Source organism: Camelus dromedarius, chromosome 16 (assembly GCF_036321535.1).
Source record: "Camelus dromedarius isolate mCamDro1 chromosome 16, mCamDro1.pat, whole genome shotgun sequence".
Taxonomy (NCBI): Eukaryota; Metazoa; Chordata; class Mammalia; order Artiodactyla; family Camelidae; genus Camelus; species Camelus dromedarius.
Genome location: NC_087451.1, coordinates 41863140 through 41883961, shown reverse-complemented (window position 1 = coordinate 41883961; position 20822 = coordinate 41863140). Strand labels below are relative to the sequence as shown.

Genomic DNA, 20822 nt, shown 5'->3' with positions numbered 1-20822 from the left:
CATGTGTCCAAAGTCACAGCTAGCAAGAGGCAAAACCGGGACTCAAACTAAAGTCTGCATGACTCAAAAGCCTGTGCTTCCATAAATTTCTCTGTACTATCCCTAGATAGGAAAGAAACCCAAACAGTGCAGAGGTCACACATATAAAAAAGCACCACCAAAGTCAACTATAATTTTAAAAGTTTCATCCACAGGAACTATTTCTGGTTATAAAATTCATTAGGATGACTAAATGACTGGATTGGGTGACGACTACTATCATGTACCCAGCTCATCATATAATACAGTGAATGTTCATTTATAAAACACCACAGAAGTTAACATTTGCAGAATTCCAAGCCATCTGAGCCAAAATATGAGCTCTTGAGTAGTCCTAGACTTCCAGGACCAGTGGTTAGGGAACCTTAGGCCCCCCAGGTACTAAAGACCTTGGAGGCAAGTGACTTGACCATGGACTACACAGAGAGTGGCGCAGAGCCAGGAAAAACCTGGTCTACCTCCCATCCCACGGTCATTGTGCCATCCTCTTGAAGCCCACCTGATACCCAAGTAGGGCTCAGTGCATCTTGTCTCACTGCTGAGGACAGAGGAGAATGTTGTGGCCTCACCCATCCCACTGCAGCCAAGAGAGTCTGACAGAGTTAACCAAGCAGGGGAGGGGTCAACCCAGTACCCCCTCACCCGCTGCAGCTCCTTTACAGCTGCGGCTGTCCTGGGTGACCACACAGCATTAGCTCTGGTGGCTGTTCGCCCAGACTGGAGGCGAGACCTGGTTTCTATCCTGCCTCTCCCATTAACTTGCTGTGTGACATAGGGTGAGTCACTGAGCCTTTCTGACCCTTGGTTTCCTTTTGGGAACTATTTACACCCATCCTGTATACCTCAAGAATGGGCCTGGGGATCAGATGACAGAGGGGCTGGATTAGAAGATGATTTGTAGACTGCAGTACTAGTTATGTTATTATCAGCATCAACAGAATTAACAGCATCAATATGACCTGCTGGAAGCAGGGAGTTAGACCAGAGAAGCTTTGGGGGTCACTTCCAACTCTTAAGTCTGTGATTCTATGAGTTCAGAAACCCCAAGAAGATTGGCCTCACCTGCTCTTCTCATGTTTGAATTTCCTTTTATCAGGATGCCAAGACACTTGACCTTACTATCAGAAGTGAGCCTTCACACACAAATGACCTGGGGCAGAGAGAAGCGCACTGCCTTCAGTTCTCACTGCAGTGTGAGTAACTGGTGTAGTCCTTCCAGAAAGCATATTCTGATAGGAAGATGGGAAATCTGGCCGGACTGAGTCACAACAGGGCTTTCTCAGTGAGAATTCAGGATCAATCCTGTGCGTTCTCTGAGGCCAGACACATAACAGCATGAAACCGCAGTTTTAGTTTATTCTCTGAGCATTTGTCCTTCTTCCCAGACTGAGGTGGTGGTAGCTTAAGTGTACTTTGCCAGCTCTGTCCAGGGGGGGCTCACGACTTGGAGAAGGGGGCTCACACATGATCCCTCTCAGCCCTAACCCATGCCTGATCCACCATCTCCCTTTCATCTCCAAGGCTGAGCCCTTGCCTACCACCCCCAAATTCTAACCCTTGCATTGCCACAAACTGCTTTCTCTTCCAACCACATCAGCCTGGGTGGTCCTGGACTATTGGAGCCCCTCTCCTCCCACCTCACCTGGCCCTTGCCCCATCCTCAACCCCCAAATCCAAGCAAACAAAGGGATTGTGGAAACCAGCTGGTATCCAAGAAGATGCAAGCACCATATGCCTTCCCACAATTTGTGCTCTGCATTTCAGTTCAGAAATCCCTGTCAGGGCTGGGATATCAAGGCAGTGTACCTGGTCTCCTTAATAGTACTAATTACTAGTATTAGTTGAGCATTTACTATGTGTTAGGCCCTGTTGTAAGTGCTTTCCATGTACTAACTCACATAATCCTCATATGAAATAAGCACTATTATTCTCATTTTACAGATGAGAAACTGAGGTACAGAGAGGTTAAGTGACTGGGCCAAGAGCACACAGCTCGCAGGCAGATGGATTGGGGATTGAACCCAGAGTCTGTGCCCCGACCACTTTCTCCTGTCTGTGGATGCAACAGAAGTGCCTTTTCAAGCCTGAAGTCACTGGGAAACAAACATGTATGCACAGTACTCTTGAAATGGATAGAAAGGCTCAGTCATGTCAAGTTCAGCCCCTACTTTTTACAAAAGGGGACACTGAGGCCAGAGACTGAGTGGTCCTCCCAGGTCACCTGCAAGCTGAGCCCAGAGCTAGGGGCTGGACTGACACCACCCCCACCCCACCTCCTATATATTTCAGGAGAGGCCATTGCCCACAGCCAAGGCATGTTTTAACCAGGGGTCATGACCTGGAAATTAACCCACAGCCCTTATTCCAGCCTGTGTGGGACCTCTCAGACACTCTCAGGCCCTTATTCGCCCCTCCCTCCAGGTCCTCAAAAGCAGTCCCTGGCAGGTCACTTGCATGATTTGTTTTTTGTTTTTGTTTTTTGCCTTTTCTGGAGTCAAACTGTAAACCTCACTCTGACTTGGGGTGAGGATCACAAAAAGCATAATTGGAATGATTTAAACTAACAGACTGTACCTATTTGGAGCAGGCTTTGGGTGGAGGTCAGGAAAGTGCCTTCACACCAACGACCCCATCTCCTACCCCATCCCTGCGGTTCGGGGTCAGAGAAGGAGGCACATTTGCCTTGTAACTTGCTCTCCAAATACTGCCCGCTCCCATCCCATTCTCTCCCCAGTTGTCACCCCAACTCTTATCCTCCTTTTCCAATCTTATTTACCGCCTTCCCTCTCACTCTTTGTCATCTCCTGAGAATTCACCCCACGCTAGGCCTGCGATTTGATCGGGTTTTTCCCACGGACGGTTCCCTCTCGCATCTCCAGCTGACACTCCACACTGTCCTCAAGTTCCTCCATCCCTCTTGGGTCGGCGCAATCCCCTCCCCCGCCTGGGTAACAACCCACCTCACCTATCCACCCACCCTTTCGGGTCTCCGTTCTGGGGGGGTGAAGGCAGAGGGTGGGGAGGGAGCCCCAGGCAAGGACTGTGGCTGGACAGAATCCAGGACGGGGCCGACAGGGAACCGACTGAGGATCGGAGAGGGCAGGAGGGACGCCTTGGGCCGGCAAGGACAGGGCGCGCCCGGGAGGATGGGGACAAGATCTGAGACCCGTGCAGAGTCCGGGAGCTTGGGCCGGGGACTGAGGCCCGGTAGAGTGAGCAGGATGAGGTCTCGGACAGAGCTGGGTGAGAAGAGCGGCGGTGAACGGGCCCAGAGCTCAGACTCTAGAAGGTGCTATCTGCCCAGGAGTCGGGGAAGCCAGGAACTGAGCTCGGGGAGCGAACTCCGACCCCCAGGTTGGACCTAAGGTCTGAGTTCGAGATCCCTCCCGGGCTGGGGCCAGAGTAGGGAAAAGCTGGCCGTGCTGCAGCAGGAGGAAGGGGAGGCAGGCGGGCCGGGGCGCGACGGGCACTGACCCGAAGTAGGCGGCGGCGGCGGCGGCGGGCAGCGCCAGCAGGCAGAGCGCGGCCAGGGCCAGCGCGGGCTGGGGGCGCATGATGCCGGCGGCGCGGCGCCCTGTCGCATCTCCTTGCGCTGCTCGGCGCTTGCAGCGCCGCCACCAGCAGCCCGCGGGACTTTAAACCCGGGCGGGGCGGAGCGGGTGGGGGGGCGGGGCGGCGCTGGTGGCACCCCACCCGGGGCGGCGAGTCCCCTGTCTCATTGGCCCCGCCTACTTGCCCCGCCCCGTCGCGGGTGGGGCCGCTGCCCGGGGTCCGCCCCCGCCCCGCCCCGCCCCACCCCCAACTCTCCCGCCCACCCGCCCCAGGTGAGAGCTCACCTGACGCCGTGCGGGCCCGGGTACGCAGGGGCTGAACGTGAACCAACCTCCCTCCGCCCCCGGGCGTGGAGAAACTAGGATGGGGAGTTTCTGCCTACCCAGCCTGGGTGGAGGGACGCGCAGGATTCCCTCCCCCAAGGATCAAGGGGTCTGGGGCGTAAAAGGAGGGAGGAGCCTGGAGTCTGCGGAGAAGTCGTGCGGCTCTCTTGCCAGGTGGGTGCGGGTCCCTCTTCACTTCCGCGTCTCTGAAAGCAGGGTCGGGTGCGGACACAGAGCCGCTCTTCAGAGCGGGAAAAATGCAAGCCTAAGGGCAAAGGGTGTCCGGGGCGGGGGAGTCCCTTGGTCAGAGCCAAGGAGGGAAAAGGGAGCCTAGTTTCTAAAAGGGAGACTGTCAAGGAGGAGGCCTCAGTGAGCATTGGCTGATATTCAAAGAACAAAAATCCAGATTCTCTAGTCAGTGGAGCAGACAGAGCCCGTGTAGGGGTGAGGGAGGAACCCGCTGTCCAAAGTGTGTAGATACAAGAACTTCTGTCAGACAGGACGGAAATGTCCAATGTTGGGCCACAAAGCTCTGTCTTGCTTATTCTTTTTTAAAGTTTAACCCCAATTCCTGCAGCGGAGGTGCACTGATCAAGGCAGTGGGTGGCACCCATCTAGGAGGGAGATGTGCAACAAATTACACAAGCAAGATTTAATATGTTTTTGAGAGTCTTGAACACTGGGTGAAATTAAACAAAACAAAACATAACTTGCACTGAATGTCAAGATCTGTGTGTAGAGTTTCCCAAAAAATCAACCATGCATGCAGAACATCAGGTGACAGCGACCTTGGCTTTGTGGACACAAATGGGCTGGGAGACTGATGGGAAGATGGGAGCTGCAATATTAACAGAGGAAGCCCCCAGCCATAATGAGCCTCTCTGAGCTCAGCTTCCCTGTCAAATGAGCAGAGTGATTAGCTAATCAATGATCTTTAACAGCTCTGCCAGCGCTATCCAGTCTCATGGTTCTGGTATTGAATGCATGGCCCAGTGTGGTAGGCAGAGACCTGAAGTCAAATTATGTCAATTATGAACCTCAGATATGAAATGGGGATGATGACAAATACCTCACAGGATTTTTGTGCTGATAAGAGTGATGCCAAATGCCTAGCAGGTGCTGTCACTCAGTATCAGGGATTATTATAACTGCAGGCAGGACCAGTAGTGTGCTGGTGCTTACAACAGCTTCACAGAGTGGGTGGGTGTCTTGATTTATATCATTTGCCAATTTCTGTGCTGTAAATGTTGCCACCATGGTTGATTTCAAGCTATCAAAGTGGCATCATCCCTGATCTCCGGAGTTAAGAGGTTTGCACAGGTGATTCCACAAGCCAGTCCAAACTGGTTCCAGTGCACCACTGGTTAAGACCTGAACCAGGCTCAACAAGGCTCAGAGAAGGGGAAGCCAAGCTGAACCAGTGTGAGTCAGAGAGGAGGAAGAGCCCCTTCCACAGGTCCCAGGCACCCTAATGGGCAGCTAAGTTCAGGCAGGTGAGGAGGGGGCTGCCCCAAGCTGCCCCTCCTGTCCTCATGCCCATAAGCACCCGCCATACACACAAAGACACACAAGCAAGCACGTGCCTGGAGAAGGTGGGGGGAGGGGGAGGCACATTCTCTGAAAGTGATACATTTTCAACATTTCATAAAAGTTACATGTTGACATCTGATACTTAAGGCTGTGATGCAGGGAAGTTGGAGAAAACACCAAAGATTCTCCAGGGACATCAGCAGTTGGACAGTGAGATACACATGGAAATATACAGATAGAAGTCCTTAAGCCTCCACCAGCCAATGGCGTGTACCCCACCCTGGGGCTCCTTCCTCCTGATGTTAGAATTATGCTGATCTCTGCCTGCTGGGGTGACCCTCAGCTTGCCCATGGAGGCTTCAGAGTTCTGCTTCTGCCTTACTGGTCAACAGGGCTTCACAGTACTGCCTGGCTGACAGCTCCTCTTGCCAATAATAATTCCAGTAGCAGTTCTGTGTGTGTACAGGTGTGTGGGTGTGTGTGCGCGCACGCACATTCGCTCATTCGCTCGCTCCAGGCCCAGCACATGTCTCTCTGAAGCCTCATGTCCCAGTGAGGTTACACCAATCATTACTTGCATCGCACAGATGAGTTAACTGAGGCTTAGGGAGCTTAAGCAGCTGGTGCATGAGACCCAGCTGAAAGCAGCGGGACTGGCACGCTGGTTGTGGCTCATGATTGGCCATGGCTGGCTGAGGGCGGCCCAGGCGTAGCCCGTCTCACAGTCGCCTCTGAACAACTCACCTTTATGGAGTATCGTATACTTCCTAAGTGCCAAGCATTAAGGGCCTAGTCTGGAGGGGAAGATGGCGGGGAAAACAGATCATCTCCACAATTGTGATACTGTGGGAGCCCTGAGGAAGGATATGAGGGTCAGCACTCGAAACTTACAGCCTTGATGATTTGTTCCTCCCATCTCCCTCTCTGCCCTGTGAGCTCCTCGAGGTGAGGGGTTGACTTTTATGTCTTTCTGTATCCCCACACCTGGCACAGGCCCCAGCATATAGTAGGTGCTAGGTAATGTGTGTTGTTGCCTTATAACTTATAACTTAAGTCTATGGCCTTTTTATGAGGCTGTAGAAATAGAAAGTATCATTGTGACACGAAGCATGCTCACAGAAGCACCCCCTCCCATGGCCAGACACATGCTCCATCACACACACACACACACATACATACTTTGACATTCTACAACACAAGTCCAGGCATTCAATACAGACTCCCCCACACCTCCCCCATGGCTGTCTAAATTCCTAGGCAGACCCACAGCTGCTCCTGGACCTACACGTTCACACAAGTATGCAAGAGAAGCATTCTTAGACATCCACATGCAGCTACCTGTCTCCATGAACCAGCCCAAGGCAGCCACGGCCTGGGGATGGAGTTCTTCTGTCTCCCTGCACGCGCAAGCACACACACACTTTGGAGGTCACAAATGAGTGACCGAAAGACTTGCATAGGCTGTATCCAATCCAGCTCCATACCTCTTCCTTCTCACCATACCCTGGCCCCAGACCAGGCTACCCTGCCTGAAGCACCCCCCACCCAGAGCCATTCATCCTTGTCTGGCCCCAGGTCCCCAGGGCAGAGGCAGAGCCCAGAACTCACACAGTCCTCGAGCTCACCACCAGGCCAGGGGCAAGAGGAAATGAGGAATTAGAGGGCTCTGTCCCTCTAATCACCCTCACAGCTGCCCTGGAAATGGACTCGACCCAACCGGAAGTGGGGCAGGCGATGCCCAGCAGCTCCAAGGGAAGGCACCAGTGCCCAGGCCAGGTATGAGGCCTGGCGCTCAGGAGCTGGTCCTGGGGAGGGCTGGGCATAACTGGTGTGGGTGTGCTCACCTGTTCCTCTGCCTGTCCTCCCCCGCTCCCTGTGACCCAGCCTTTCTTGCTATGGCCTCATTATAACTAGTTCTGTTCTGACCCCTCCCACCCATCCTATCCCTGCACATCTGAACTGGTCTTAACTCTCTCTCTCTTATTTGGCTCCAGGGTGTCTTGAGGTTTCACATTGGGCATCACTGTCCCCACTATCCAGATAGGACATGCGAGTCCAGAAAGGTAACTTCCTCAGCATCATGGAACTCATTGGCACTTGATGGTTGTGTACTTGATTTCTCCAGAAATACGACTGAAGTTAAGCAGGGAAAGTGGGCCACAGAACTCCACACATGGGAGACTCATAGCTGCACAAAAAAGACAAAAAAGATGGGGGCAAAAGACACCAAAATGTTTTTTAAAAAGTGGGTGCCTTGGAGGTAGGGAGCATATGTTAAAAAATGTTCTTATCCTCTTTGTATTTTCCAAATTTTCTATTGCAAGCATATTTAACATTTTTAATGAAAAAAAAATTCTTATAAAGGGGAGGGGACAAATACACAAGAATAAATCTCTAGTGGTAAAACTTTAAGCACTGGCAGGAAAGATACTTGGGATGGGCAGGGGATGTTTTCCTGGACATCTTCCTATGACACCCATCCATCTGTTCTGTCCTCTCTGGGGGAGCTCACTCTAGAGCTGACGGAGTATACCTCACCCATGGCAATTCCAGCACAAGGCCCTCTCACCTCTGTTCCTCCCTCCCTTCCTCACTCTAGAACAATGATCTGAGTGGAGGTTGCAGGTAGGTGACATGATGCCTCCTTGCCTCCCACCTGCCTGAGACCCTTCTCCATCCCTTGACACAATAGCATCTTTGAACTTAACCAAGGAAGGCTGAATGCAGAGGTAGGCAGAGAAATAGCAATCTGGACAGAAAATCTCAATTTTAAACAGCCTGCTCCATTGTCCCCATAAGTTAACTCAGAAATGTCAGATGACATATTTATCCATGCTCTGCCTAGACAGTGGGCTCACCATGAATATGTGCAACTCCTGGGTTCCCACTTCCAGAAGTGTTAGTAAATAGTGAGATGACAGTGCAGGTGATGCTGAGCAGCATGTGTTCTGCCCTTGGCTGTTGTGAGTCCCCGTAGGGCCATCCCACTGGCAAAGCACTAATGGAAGATTCTACTTTGGGCTGTTTTACAACAGAAAGTGTTCCACACAAGCCACAGCCACTAATACAGCTCAAAAGAAAGGGAAAAAATGACGGAAGGACAGGGAGGAGGAAGGCAAGAAAACTTTCTTAAGAAATAGGAAAATCATCCAGAATTTACTATAAATAATGTTCTAAAATTCAACTCTGAACAGAGGCATTCTTAACATCTTTTTAGTGTGTTTTCATCTGAGTAACTTCTTGCTTTTGAAAGGGAAGGGTGAGAGGAAAGGGTTCCCACCTTGAAGTTCCGAATATTTCACTGGGACCTGGAGGAATGCAGCCCCCTGCACAGTTCCAGGAAGATGCCCACCACAGCCCACTTCCTCCAGGTCACATTTGCACAACCGCAGGTACCAAGAAGTTTGCAGGAAGTGCTTGTTAACAAAGTCATGACTAGCAGACAGGTGGACCACAGCATGTTTTCCTAAACTCAATGTGGGACTCCAGTGACCCAGCCAGAAGTCTTACTTTAAACTGAGGAGAAACTTAAATATTGATTTATCTCTGGGAAACAGTAAGCTCAGGCTTAACTACACACACACACACACACACACACACACACACACACACACACACACACACACACACAGAGTGATTAACTCCATTTTACTACAAAATTTCCATTTCATAGAAAGTATGATTATATTCCATTCAGGTTAACACACTTGGAGCACCTGGTGCTAAGCCCTGGGAGAAAGAGATGATTACTCCAGGTCCTGGCCTTGAGGAGCACAGAGTTTGCTGGGAAAGTCATGTACATAAGCACATATGGCATTTTGGCATTTCTGTATAAGTATAAACTAGCTATTGAGTACTTACTATGTGCTAAACTATGTGTTAATATAGGAGTATTAACCCATTTCATCCTCACAACATTTTACGGATGAAGAAACTGAGGCACAGAGAGGTTAAGCAATGCCTAGCTAGTAAGCTTGGGATTAGGACTCAGGGATGGAACCCGGGAGTGTTTCATCAATGAGCTGCAATAAAGAGAACAAAGTGCCAAGTGAGATGAGAACCCAGGTGAAAGGATGGTCCATTAACTGCTCCAGGGAAAGTGTGTCTGGGAAAATACTGAGATGTAGTGGTATTTGAGCTAGATCTTACAGAGTGGCTTTTCTCAGTCCATCTTTCTTTATTTTGCCAAATGGTACAATCCATCCTAATTTGCCATATTTATGAGAAGAAACCAAGTTTTACCCCTGGTTGTCATTATAATTCTAAGAGATGACCCTGCAGAGCACCCCTCTGCTATACTGAGTTCACTTTTGGAATGAGAAGTAGATTGAAATGGGTGTTGGGGACTTTAGGAAATGCCTTTGAGACTTGCTGAATCTTGCCATTCTGTTACTGACTCTGGAACCTCATTTTCAGCCCCCAGATCCAATGTCAAATTCTAACAACCCCACCCCACCCCTCCCCCGCTACCCACCTCCCGGGTTTAGCACTCATGTTGTGCCCACCTTTCCCTTGCACGACGGGGCATTGTCTGTGACCCAGATGTAGTACCACATGTGTCCAGTAGGGGTCGCTGACCACAATGGGATGGGACACCTGTAGATAAATGGAGACCCCTGGGTCCTAACTTAACTTTGTCCTTGGCTTTCTATGTGACTTCTGTTTCCTCATCCACGAGATGCATATAACACTCCCTACCTGTCTTCCTCACAGAACAGTGGCTAGAGATGTGGGGATGAATGTGGACACCTCCCAGTGTGATTCAGAAGAGGCAGCTCCCATCTGACTTTCTCATAGCTCCTGTCTAGATGATTTCAAAAAACCAGTCATTTCATAACTACCTCTTGAGCATCACTCATTGTGCCAAGTGCATACAGAATCCAGAAATTATTTCTGCCTTTGCATAAAAGGACTTTGAATAAAAGTTTAAAACAAACTGTAACCCTGACTGTTGGAGTAGGCGCTCGCTCTCCCTGCTGAGCAGTAAAGGCAGCTTCCCCTGCCCTGGGAGAGATAATGGGGTGTGAAATGGCAGGACATCTACTTGTCCTGGACACCTGCTGTGGTTGGAAGTCTCTCCCACGCGATAACTCATCTCTTCCTCACGTAACCCGGTTTGCTCATGGGGAAACACAGGCACGGAGAAAGGAAATGACCTGCCTCCAAACCTGGATTCTAAGAACCTCCCCGCCAGCTAATCCCAGAAAGTGGGGTGGGAAGGGGCAGTGCAGGAGGACAAGTGGCCCGAGTGGGCTGGAGGGACAGAGAAGGGAGCACCTTCCTGTTCTAGCACCCTCGCCAGGCTGACACAGCTGAGGGCGGCCACAGCAGCAAGCCTTCTGCAGGAGCGCCCCCTGCTGGTTACTGGTGCGGCTGGTTACGGCGGCTGCGGGTGGAGCAGGATGCTCAGCGCAAGAGGAGCAGTTCTCTAGGGGACCGGAGACTCCCCCAGAGCAGAACAGGGAAGGCCCAGAGAGGCTGCCCCAACCTCTTTCTGTTGCACATGACAAAATGTGAAGCTCAGAGGAGGAGGTGACTTACTCAAGGGCTCTCAGTGTGCCAGGAGGATGTGGGTCTTTTAGATGTCCTGCCTGACACTACAGGGCCCTCCATCTCTCCCTGCTCCTACCCAGTGTTCCTGAGCCCAGGGGACCCCTTCCTCACATCCTGCACATGGCCGGTGACCATTCCTCCTCTGTTCTCCAGTCCCTACCCACCCCACAAGCCCAGCTCCTCCAGGAACCCTCCTGCACTGCAGCCCAGAGCTCTCTCTTCTCTTAAGCCCTAGTGTCTCCCAGGGCCGCGAGTTTAAATAACTTTCAGTTCTGGGACATGGCTTTGTCAGGTAGCTGGCACGATCTTGGGGACAGTACATAAGGCCTCTTTCTTTGGAATTTTCCACTCACCCACTCAGTCTTTCCTCACCCAGAGGTGCCTGGTAAAGGACCAGACTCTCACTGGCTGATGAATATTGATGAATGTCTTTTTTCTTCTTTCCACTGCAGAGCAGCCAGCAGTGTCCATGGCCCTGGACAGTCAGGATGCCCATGCTGGCACTGGGGCTCTCCTTCTGAGCCGATGAGCAAGTCACTTAAAATCTCTCAGAGCCCTCATTTCCCCCTTTGTAAAATTAGGGATAAAGCTATTCTTTGGGCTGCTTGTGAGGATTAAATGAGATAATGTGTCAAATGTGCCTGGAACATTGTAGATGCTCAATACAATTATTGATTGATTGGTCAGGCTTCCAAGGAGCCTTGGGCTGGTTTCTCTGGCCTCATCCTTCTCCTATCTGGCACCTTCTTTCCTAGATGTGAACCTTCCAACCCTAAGCCTCCTCACCCCCTGCCTGCTGATGTAAGCAGCATCAGGGAGGGGGGCACACAGTGGCTATGGAAGAATCATAGGAAAGGAGGATGCTCTTAGAAGACAGAAAAGGCTGAACAGTGGGGGGTAATCATGTCACACTTCCAGGCTGATGCTTCTGTCAACATGGCTTTCAGGTACCTGGGCCTGCCTCTCTCACTTCCTCTGTATTGGCTTCTTCCCCCTGTGCTCTTTCTAAACATGTCTTTCTGCTTCTGCTTCCACTGCTGGTTCCTGCTTCTCTTAGAACTTAGAGCCCGCACATGGCCCATCATGGCTGCTGTGACACCTCTATGGTGCCATGGCTGTTTAGCTCTGGGGCCCAGTGGCATCTGCCATCTGCCATGTATCCTAACACGTGTCTGAGGCGAAAAGGGGACCCCATACTGGCACTTTCAGGACCTGTCAAAGACTGTGACCAGTAGGGACTGGCTGCCCGAGGGCTAGGTATCCACACCTAGCCCAGCTGGCTGTGGTCATGGGGACAGGGTGTCTGCTGCAAGCTTGGCCACATAGTTGCATGTCTAATAGGATAAATATTCAACACTGTTAATATAATATTTCAAATTCAATTGAAATTCATTAGTAAAGGAAACAACCCCTTGTGAACTGTTTTATGTGGTGTACAATCCCCTCTACCTGCACAGACCTCATGCCAAATTATCTGTTTGGTACCTAGATTTTTATGGACTGCATCTCCTTGAAGCTTGATATACTTATATGCTTGTTACAACAAACACTGCTCCAGGAAACAGTCTCAGGGTCCCCAAACTCGATTGATGGTCTTGGGAGAAGGGCTTTCCCCTTTCCCCAAATGATCTTTGGTGTCATTTAAAAAATAATTTTGTGCTGTGAAAACAAAAAGGTTTCTGCAGTTTCCTTCAGCTCAGCCACAGGGCTCCAGACTCTTCCTCTCCTCTGCCTCCTTCACTCCCCTCTCTCATCTCCAGTTATGAGGTCAACTCCAGCAAGGAGAGCAAAAGCCTGAACCTGCAGCCATGAACCTTTGAGAGGAAACAGCAGGAGAGGGGAACCATGAAGGTTTTTGCTCCTGTCTTTGTTTTTTCTTTTTTTTAATTGAAATACAGTCAGTTACAATGTGTTGATTTCTGGTGTACAGCACAATGTCCCAGTCATGCATTTACATGCATATATTTGTTTTCATATTCTTTTTCATTAAAGGTTATTATAAGATATTGAATATAGTTCACTTTGCTATACAGAAGAAATTTTTTTTAATCCATTTTTATATATAGTGGCTAACATTTGCAAATCTCAAACTCCCAAATTTACCCCTTCCCACCCCTTTCCCCTGGTAACCATACGATTGTTTACTATGTCTGTGAGTCTGTTTCTGTTTTGTAGATGAGTTCATTAGTGTCCTCTTTTTTCTTTCTTTTTGTTGTAAGATTCCACATATAAGTGATATCATATGGTATTTTTCTTCTCTTTCTGGCTTACTTCACTTAGAATGATGATCTCCAGGTCCATCCATGTTGCTGCAAATGGTATTACTTTATTATTTTTTATGGCTGAGTAGTATTCCATTGTGTAAATATACCACAACTTCTTTATCCAGTCATCTGTCAATGGACATTTAGGTTGCTTCCATGTCTTGGCTATTGTATAAGTAGTGCTGCTATGAACATTGGGGTGCATGTATCTTTTCAAATTAGCATTCCCTCCAGATATATGCCCAGGACTGGGATTACTGGGACATGTGGTTAAGTCTATTTTTAGTTTGTTGAGGAATCTCCATACTGTTTTCCACAGTGACTTCACCAAATTACATTCCCACCAGCAGTGTAGTTGGATTCCCTTTTCTCCACATCTTCTCCAGCATTTATCATTTGTGGACTTTTGAATGATGCCCACTCTGACTGATGTGAGGTGATACCTCATTGTAGTTTTGATTTGCATTTCTCTGATAATTAGCAATATTGAGCATTTTCTCATGTGCCTATTGGCCATTTGTATGTCTTCATTGGAGAATTGTTTGTTTAGTTCTGCCCATTTTTGGATTGGGTTGTTTTGTTTTTTGTTTTTTTGGGTTTTTTTGTTATTAAGTGGTATGACCTGTTTATATACTCTGGAAATTAAACCTTTGTCAATCGCATCATTTGCAAATATTTTCTCTCCTTCCATAGGTTGTTGTTTTGTTTTACTTATGGTTTCCTTTGCTGTGGGCTTTTGCTCCCTTCTGATGGTCACTGGGAGAAATGAGATGGGGCAGACAATGTTCTTCCACTTCTGACACCTGCTCATTCCCTTGGGTGGATGTCTCAAGGAAGATGTGATGTAAATGTGGAAAAGGCTGGCAGGGCACTGCCCACCCACCATAAAGCCCCCCTGAATGACTTAGAAACACCTATCAACTCCTCCAGGCACTTTATTTCTGACTGTCAGAAAATGGTCACTGCAGATATGCCTATGATGCAGATGATGCCCTCCTATGTGAGGTACCCTTTCGGAGTGCACAACCTGCACAGCTGTACATGGTCGTCCTAACAGCATCTACCCAGTCGTCCTCTGGTGAGTGGAAAACTGAGTCTTGTTGACCATTAGCTATCCCTCCCAACCTTCCCCTATGCACATTTCCAGCGGGGATACCACTACCTTCCACCTTTCTGTGTACCCAGCCCTTTGGCTTCAGAGAAAGGTGGGCTTGGTTGTACTTACTAGGACTGAGGGGCTAGGTCACATGGCCTCCCTGGACCACAAGTCCCTTACTTGTCAAGTGAGAGCGGCACCAGCTGTCATGTGGGGCTTTATTGAGGGCTGGATGGGAATGGACATGAAACTCACCAAGACCAGGGCCTGGTGCCTGCTGAGTCCTCAAAATCAGTCCCACCTCCCCACCCCCAATTTTTCCATTTATACCCAAATTCTGGCCATTGGAGGAACATCAGTATCTGGCTACATGGATAGGTTATCTCTGTAGCCCAGTCATTGCTGGCAGGTGGGGGCGGCGGGGGTTGATTATGCAAGTTGAGGGCTGCGAGAGTAAAACAGATGATCTATGAAATACTTGCAAGAGTCCTAGACTGGGTTCTTCCTGAAGTGAAGGGTTACTCTGCAAACTGAAATCCTTACCCCTGGATTTCTTTATTCACACATCCAGCTTTTTATTTATTCCAGGGGGTTACTAAGTAGTACACCTGAGCATTAGAAGGACACGGGTCAGCAGGTGGCTTCCAAACAAGCCATCACCCTGTGGCTCTTGGCCCCTGGGCTCTCCTCCAGCCTGGCTCACCAGGGAGGCTGATGACTCTCTCCACCCTGGGTTTCCTTTTGTCAGTGAATTGCCCCAACAAATTGAACATTAATCAAGTGTTAGGCACTGTGCTAATTCATTTTATTATCTTATTTATTCCTCCCAAGTCCTTCAAAAATTGACATTGTAATAGAGGAGAACAAATCTGACTCCATATTGAAGCTGTTCCTTTAGTTTTGACCACTGTGCCCTGTTTCCTAGGCTAGCTCGGCATCTTTTGTAAAACGATATTGCCTTTAGCCTGAAATACATAGGAGAACCTATTCTCGGGGCTCTGATCTTTAAGGATGTTAGCACTTCTGCACTTACGTAGAGATGGCAAGTTGCAAAATAGAGAATAACCTTTGTTTTGTTGGAGGTTTACAGGGACACTATGGCCTGACCCACGTGGACGGCTGCAAGAACAAAGAATTCCTACAGCAAGAAGTTTGCAACAACTAACCACACCCACTCCCCTGTTTTTTTGTATAAAGGGAGCCTGTATTCTGACTGGAGTAGGATGGTTCTCCAAGACATTAGTCTGCCATCCTCTCGGTCTGTCGGCTTTCCAAATAAAGTTGCTATTCCTTGCCCCAACTCCTCATCTCCCGATTTATTGGCCTGTCGTGCGGTGAGCAAAATGGGTTTGGACTCGGTAACAACATTACAGTGGTACCTGGACTGTTTTTAGTCATTGACATTTGCAGTATTACATACTTCTCTTCCTTTCATGGAGATGATAAAACATAAAGCTATACAATGGGTGTCCTTGTTCTTTGCCCTTAAAACTCCATTTCACATAGAAGTGCAAAGAACAGTCTCAGACTTCCTTTTGGGTACATTCCTAAATATCAGACTCTGAATGAAATTCAAAGAACACTAGTTCTGGTTCCGAGGAATGCAGCTCATGTCCCTGGGAGCCCCAGTTGGAATTCCAGCAGCCCTGTTCCCTCTCTTTGTGCTTCTCTCCTGGAAAGGGGATGAGTGTTTAATATCTGAGGCGAATTTCAAGATCTGTGGTAGGGTGTTACTAACTGCCCTTAACCCCTGCCCCCCCCCCCCCCCGCAACAGTCATTGTCTGCGTCTCTCCAGCTGCTGTTCCCAGAAGCCCCAGCAGGTGTCACTGTGACCCTGACCATCCTCACAGGCCCCTCTGTTCTGGGGCCTTGCATACAACAACTTTGTGGCCTGGGGGGCACTCAGAGGTAGGATCTCACCTCTAAGGAGTCCCACAGGAGGGTCCTGTCCCAGAGAGAAGGGCCCTGTCTGCTTCACCCTCTCTCTGGACCATTTTAGGGAAGGGCTGTGGTTCAGTGAAGGTTCAACCTCATGGTCAAGGGGCTGAAGGTGCAGACAATGGAGAGTGAAGAGGGCAGAGGGGACCTAGACCCTCCTCCCGTCCCTCCAAGCTAGCTAGATCTCTTCTTCCATTTTGTTAGGAGATTGTCCCCCACCCTGCCCCTACTCTCCTTCAACTCCCCTGATCACCAGCCCTGAGCTTTGGGGATGAATCATGGCGACACCTGAGGGCCACTCAGGGTCAGGAATCACTACACTAATGAGGAGCCAGAAGGCACAAAGGAAGGTGTAAGTCAGGGAGGCTCCCTGGAGGAAGTGAGTGTGGACCTAAGAGATTAATGCATCTCTGACTCACGTTAAGAACAAGGGAGATGACGGGCCAACCTGGGTGGCTCAGTACTGACTTGGGGGAGGAATGCTGATGGGTGAGTTCATCAGTGGCCATTGTGGGTGATGCTTCTCTGGTCAGGGAGGGCTTCCAGGGACTTTCCCTCCACAAGTCAGAGAAGGAGGAGCCACCACCACCAACTAAGAAAGTGTGAGGGGATAGGAGGAGCTGGCAAGGCCTTGAAAGGAATAACAGGATGCTGAGTTGTGAAAGGGGGGAGGGAGACCTTCCTTCAAGGCTAAAATTCAGTCCTCTGAATGGGGGAGGGGTGTGACCGCGGGGAGGGGGGGAGGAAGTGGGGAGGAAGGATTAAGCCTATGCCCAGCCGTAGCCCCCAGGTGTGTTTGCCTCCTTGGGCCCTTGGCCTTTCTTGGTATAAAGAGTCAGTGACAAGCCAGGGAGATGGGCTTTTCCACAAAAGACCCTCAACACCTCTCCTGTTGTAGACCCCAAGCAGACCTCAGAGGGCCCAGCAGAACTTCGAGTCTCTGAATGGCCCATCTGTCCACCCCTAACACATCCCTGCTGCCCTACCCCAGCAGCCAGCCTGCCCTCCCCTGGAGGCCTTCATGCAATCAGTACCAGTCACCACCCACCCCTCCAGCCACTGCCCAGGACACCTCTACCTCCCCTACAACCCCCCACCCCATTCCCACTTAGAGAGTGGGCAAATTTGCCCTTTTGGTTATCACCTCATGGAGATTCGGCCCTTCTGGAAGCAGGTGGGTGGGACCTGGACCCAGATGGATGGGGACAGGAAAGACTTGAGAACTAGTGAAAACACACACTTCAGCAGGAACAGGATGCAGAGGAAGTTAGAGGAAAAGCAAGTCTCCCCATCAGGAGCCCTGGAGAGAGAGCATCTTGTGGGCAGGCTCACTCTCCTCCTGCCTCCAGGATTCCTGTGTTCTAGGCTGCCGGCTCCCATGGAAAACATCTCAGTGCATGCATACATTCAGAGTAAGAGATTTCTTAGAAGATGCAACAATTTCTCCATTTTGTTCAGAGCTGGCCTCTGCTGAGTTATTTCACTTGCTCGTTCACTCCCCCTGCCAGCCCCGCAGGGCAGCAGGGGATGCAGGGCTGCCCACTCCCTGGAGAAGGAAGCAGGTGTTGGAGCCCGGGCGAGCCTCCAGCTGGGCCCCTGAAGTCCGAATAGAACTTCCCAGATGACCAGCTAAGAAGCTGGGGTGGGCTGGCTGGCTGTGTCTTCCCAACATGAATACTCTGAAGCTTCAAAGGGGACTAGGAATGCTCACAGGGCTAGAACTCAGACCTTCCAGGGGAGCAGAAGAAACTTTCTAGTTTGACTGTTACATGAAGCAACAGACGTGGCAGCCTGTTTTCAGGGGGCGGGAGAACACAGTGCTGAAGGAGCCCGCACACCTGGGAGCTCCCACTGGAGTCTAATAAGAGGGATGGAGGCTCCGGCCCAGCCGCCATGAACACCTAGCACCCAGCAGAGGACGCCTGGTCTCGCTTACTGACAGCCCCTCGGCTGAATGCACTGTGCACTGTGCACGACCCCCGTGGTGACGTCTATTGATTGATAGCCAGGCCCTAGGACACTGAGTCCTTGTGTTGCCAACAGCCCTCACCCTCCATCTACCCCGTAGCTGTGTGGTGGATGCTCTGTGGAAACAGAAGCAGTCACTGACCAACCGGGCAAGGGCCTCATCCCCAAGTGCCAAGGCACAGCCTAGAGTGGCCTGTTCCCCCCATGGAGTCTACGACAAGGACCGAGGGGCCAGAGTGCAAGTTTGGGGACTCATCAGCTCCCCAGCCCACCCTTCTAAGTCCCCTGTTGAAGATTCCTAGACACCCCCACGCGCCGATGGCCAACCCTGAGCCAACAGAATTTCCTTGACCTGCCTTGGGATTCCCCCAGCCTGCCCCTCCCCGCCTCCACTGCCAGCTTCCTGGGGCTCCCTGGCTGGTGAGTTTCACTCTAGAGGTGATTGCGGCATTTTGGTGGCCAGGGCCACCGCCTTCCCGAGTCCCTTTCCATTGCTCTGTAGCCCAATCTCGTTCATCCATAACCCCTGGGAGCGGGGGCAGGGCTGGGGGCGAAAGGGGCTCTCTCCGGGCAGCAGCGGGGCCGGGGGCCGGGGGCTCCCCTAACTGCAGAGGCTAGCCTTACACACCCAGCAACACATGTCCCCCTTTATGGACAGGGCTTTCTCTCGGCGCTTAAAGGCAACTGTGAAAAGAGCAGGGCTGGTTCTGGCTGCCTAGCCGTCTCCTGGCAACAGGCCTGGCAGGAGGTCTTTCTTTCTCCCCCCCACACCTCCCTTCTCTCCTCCACCGCCCCCCTCTCTCTTTCCCCCCTGTGTCTTGTGTTGTGTATCATTAAAACTTCCCTCCCAGCCACTTCGAAGCCAACAACCAGACCCTTCTGGGGCCAGTTCCCTTGGGGCAGCTCAGCCAGCCAGCCCTCAGGGTGGGGGCTGTGAGGGGTCAAGCCCCCAGAGTCGAGGCTTTGTGTTCTGGGACCAAGGCTTAAACTCAGTTTGGTAACCTCCAGCAGCTCACGAGGGCAGCCACTAGAACCGCCCCCACCGAGGCACCTCTTCCTCCCCTTCCTCCCTTCCCTGCAGGTTCCCGGCTTCTGTTAGCGCCGTGAGCCTGCCAATAGGGCCACTGGGCACTGCCCAGCCTTGCTAGGGCCTCACAGGGCTGGACACCAACAACCCCTCACCTAAAAGGAGAGCCCCAGCCTGAGGCTTGCCGCCAGCTCTGGCCGGTGTCCAGGTCTGCCCTGAAAGGGGCAGGAACACAGAGGGTGATGGTCACAGGGATCACGGGGAGGCAGACCACCCAATCGGTGATGTTGGGACCAGAGGAACTCCTCATTTAGCCGCTTGTATCCAGAGGGACACTGAGACCCAGAGAGGGTAAGTGTCTTGCAAAGGTCACACAGAGTCAGGAGAGAGTTGGGGCCAAAACCCTGGTTAATGGTCTCTCTCCTCTGGCTCTTTACGCACCTTACAGGAGGGAAACAGGTGGCTTTCTGAGACCGATGCAACTTCTGGGCGCTGACCTGCCTGTCTCAAGTCCCTCCACCTCCCCCATGCAGAAAGCCTCTGTCAGGCCTGGACTGGAGGCTCAGCCCGTCTGGACAACCAGGAGGCAGTTAAACTTCCTCCTCCACCCCTCCCCCGACACAAGGATCTGGGTCACAGAGGCCTGGTGCTGGGCCACACTGTCCTCCAAAGCATTCATAAGGCTGGATGGCTGGCCCCAAGTCTCCCATCTGGTACTTCAAGGCAGATATGATGTTGGGGTGATTCTCAGCTCGTGGCCAGGATGGATTCCAGGTACAACTCCAGTGCGCTCCTGTTCTGCCTGCTCTTGGAGCTAGCTCACTGCTGGGGCCTGGCCAACCAGCAAGTGTTAGCCCCCACGATGCCCTGACCACACAGTGGAACTTGCAGGGCACCCTGACTGCAAGCACTCAGCTCTGTGGTCCCTAGGATCCTGGGTTTTCCAGACTGTAGGCACTTCCAGGCCACCTGCACTCCATGGGCGCAGTGCAACCTGTTCTGCTATTTTCTTAACACTTTTATTTAAACTGATTTTCTTGACTCTTTTTTTTTTTTTTTTTTTGTCTTGACTCTTGTCTTTAAATTGATTTGCTTTCCCTAAGAACTTCAGTTAAAAAGGGAACTTCAGACTACTATGGTTTTCAAGTGTGATTTCTTTCTGACCAGAGACTATGGCTTCCCAAAGCTTCTTCTCTCTTTATTAGGAAGGGATCTTAGTAAGTGTTGTATTAGCACCAAACAGACTTTCTCCTCCCTCAACAATACTCAGAAGGAATGAAGGGAAACAGTGTAGGAAATATGAATAAATGAGCTTTCTCACCATGTGACTAAAAGCAATGTAACACCACACTTCATCTCGTGGGGTATCTGTGGTCCTCTTCTGCCTCTGAGAAACATGACCATTAGCCACGGAAATGCTCTCCAACTTCTAAACTTTGGCCACTTTATTTCAGACTTTCTTAAATTCTGGAGAAGGGTGAAAAAGATAAAAGTCAATAAAAGAAAAATATTTTGGTTATGCCACATCCTC

At 50.7% G+C, this 20822-nt stretch overlaps 1 long non-coding RNA gene across 2 annotated transcripts; it reads left to right on the top strand.

Annotated features, from left to right (window-relative positions):
• Positions 1-3857: 3857 nt before the first annotated feature.
• Positions 3858-15657, top strand: LOC105090438 (uncharacterized). Of its 2 annotated transcripts, none has more exons than XR_837263.3 (3): positions 3858-4088; positions 14230-14339; positions 15440-15657. It is a non-coding gene; the product is annotated as an uncharacterized LOC105090438 (long non-coding RNA). The 2 variants fall into 2 exon arrangements; XR_837262.3 differs by having other exon boundaries at positions 14192-14339.
• The last annotated feature ends 5165 nt before the right edge of the window (positions 15658-20822 follow it).